At 40.1% G+C, this 2,898-nt stretch overlaps 1 long non-coding RNA gene across 1 annotated transcript in view; it reads right to left on the bottom strand.

The window, feature by feature from the left end:
* LOC139026245 (uncharacterized) overlaps positions 1 to 2,322 on the bottom strand; it is a 25,054-nt gene extending 22,732 nt beyond the window's left edge. The window contains exon 1 of the long non-coding RNA XR_011477996.1: positions 1,617 to 2,322. This is a non-coding gene — a long non-coding RNA (uncharacterized lncRNA). The remainder of the gene's footprint in view (positions 1 to 1,616) is intronic.
* Positions 2,323 to 2,898: the final 576 nt, after the last annotated feature.

Genomic DNA, 2,898 nt, shown 5'->3' with positions numbered 1-2,898 from the left:
ACACTCTTGGCATCTCTCAACCAGCTTCACATGGAATGCTTTTCAACAGTCTTGAAGGAGTTCTCACATATGCTGAGCACTTGTTGGTAGCTTTTCCTTCACTCTGCGTTCCAACTCCTCCAAACCATCTCAATTGGGTTGAGGCCGAGTGATTGTGGAGGCCAGGTCTGATGCAGCACTCCACCACTCTCATTATTGGTCAAATAGCCCTTACAAGCCTAGAGTTGTGTTGGGTCATTGTCCTGTTGAAAACAAATTATATTCCACTAATCGCAAACCAGATGGGATGGCATATCGCTGCAGAATGCTGTGGTAGCCATGCTGGTTAAGTGTGCCTTGAATTCAAAATAAATCACAGACAGTGTCACTAGCAAAGCACCCCCCACAACATACACCTCCTCCTCCATGCTTCACAGTTGAACCACACATGCAGAGATAATCCGTTCACCTACTCTGCTTCTCACAAAGACATGGCAGTTGGAACCAAATATCTCACATTTTGGACTCATCAGACCAAAGGACAGATTAAAATATTACTTTGATTAGTTTAACATTTTTTGCTTACAACATGGATTCCAAGTGGGTCAACTTTGAGCACCTTAATCTCCTGAATGTTTTGGCATTAAGGTCCAAAATGTCACTTTCTGACCACTTCTTCCATCGGCAAACATTTATGGACAGTTGTGTTTCAATCAAAAGGGATGCTGTCAAAAAGTGATTGAATTCAAATGGATTTACCTCCTTTTGAGACCGCACCTAAGCAGACTTTACTGTCTTCTATTCAGTTGTCTGTCTCCCTCATGTTGTCTGTGCCGTGACAAGCCTTAATGCATATGCATGGTTTTTAAATGCTCAATATGCCAGGTTAATAGAATATTTTTATATTTAAACCCACTTGACTGACTGGACCTGAATTCTTCTACCACTAACTTCACACCTGTTTTGAAAATATGATTTTTCCTGTTCTCCTTCATCTAAGATCGTTGCATTGTACATAGTTTTGTTGTTGTGAATACTGTCATTATTATTGGTAGTAAATTGTGTACTCTCTGTTGATTGTCGTGTTATTCATGTAACAGTTACATTGCAACTTATTAATGGACAATCTTAAGCTGTTTTTAATGATCTGTTACATTAAAGGGGTAATCTGGGATTCAAAAAATAACAAAGGCGCCACCCTGCCATTCTTTGGGGGTAAACAGCCAAGGGATGGGGTAAGTTATATTCTTYAAGAATCAATGGCTACAATATTTATCATTCATTTAAAAGTCCACAAATGCATCATGTACCAATAACAGATTTCTGCTTTAAATGCCTGGACACATTATGGCACAACAATCCCTCAAAGAAGAAACAATGTCATTAATCACTAAGTCAAAATACATTGTAGATAACGGTGTCAGAAGTAACATATTTATTTGATTTTAGTTACATATAAACTTCATCAAAGATGATGCCTATATCTATATTTAATACATTAAACTCATTGGTTATTTGTCATCCAATCAAACCATTGCCATTTGAATGCATTAGGCAGATATGCTATCATAAATACAGTATCTTATGCATTCGAAATAACCACCCATTTGGAAAAGGAAAATGTAATAAATATTTACTCTGAGCTGCGCTTCGATCGGTTGGTTGTAGATGGAAGGCCGGGTTGTCCTTTGAATAATGTCTGGTGGTAGAACGAATACTTGGTAGTACCGTCGTCGTGTGGTAGAACGGGTCCTTTGTCCGTCCTTTCCTAGCCCACKTTTACAGCTGCGGTTRCTAACGCAACAGCTAGGAGGTATCACTTCTTTAGTGAATAAGAGTTCAAAGTTCACACCAAGTTGCCATACTTTAAACTCATGCTATATTCTGGCTGGTATAGTCGAAATTCATCCTTTCGGTGTGTTGATCGTCATCTTCACGTTGCAATTCGATGCTAATTTCGTTAGGTTCTTGTCGTTCAACCAGATCTCACGCCGAGGTTGGCTTAGTTCTATTGGTGATCTTGTCCTTTTAACGTGGGGACCGCCGTCCTCTTGTCCTTGGAACAGGAGGTTACATTTTCATAACAGAGCTTATATAGTAGGGGAGAGAAGGGCGTGTTTCATAGTTTATAACCAATGTCTGTTCACTTGGGCGGGGCCTCTGAGTGAGCAGAGTTTCTCTATGACAAACCGTTTTCTCATTTAAAAGCTGAAATTACATTTAATCTATTCACAAATAGTTTCATAGTGAAACATCACATTCCAAGTTGAATAATATCATAGAGGGGATTGTTTTCACTGCTCCTCATGTCTGGACATGTACGGACGTGTAGTTCACTTTTGTACTACACATGTCTGACATGTGACGGCCACATGTTTGGACGTATTAAACCGTAGGCACAATAAGTATGTATCGTTTTGTTTCCCTACACGTCTTAACAGTGAATGGTATCATGAACATGAGGCACCACAGTCTCACTTTATGTACTACTGGAAGCGTCAAGTCTAGGGACCATGGTCAGTTGAATGTTCAAGGCTTGAAATAACATCTGTGGAGGGGATTGTTTTCAGAACTGATGTTCTCAATGAACAAGTTTTGACACGTGGTCCAATCCTGCTTGACAAAGAATTGCAGAGTGTCACATCAGGATAAGGATACAAATAAAATAAGAAACTTTGGTTCATATGCAAGCAGTAGGGCTTGGGGGAGTGCATCACTTCGACCTCGTAAGGACAAGTCTGGGTGAGTGGTTTTCGATCAGTATGTGACGCGGGTCTATAGCCTTAGCCGAGGGATGTATCGGGACGGGTTAAAAGATAAAACTATCAAGAAACACTCTGTGGGGCGCCCTATTTTTGCCTGGTGGTGGATGAATCAGAATTTAGTTGGGTAACATCGATAATGTAAGATGTCTTTATG

The sequence above is a fragment of the Salvelinus sp. IW2-2015 genome, unplaced genomic scaffold (genome assembly GCF_002910315.2).
Source record: "Salvelinus sp. IW2-2015 unplaced genomic scaffold, ASM291031v2 Un_scaffold4195, whole genome shotgun sequence".
NCBI classification, from domain to species: Eukaryota; Metazoa; Chordata; class Actinopteri; order Salmoniformes; family Salmonidae; genus Salvelinus; species Salvelinus sp. IW2-2015.
Note: the sequence above shows the minus strand (reverse complement) of the source record. Positions and strands in the feature narration are given on the sequence as shown.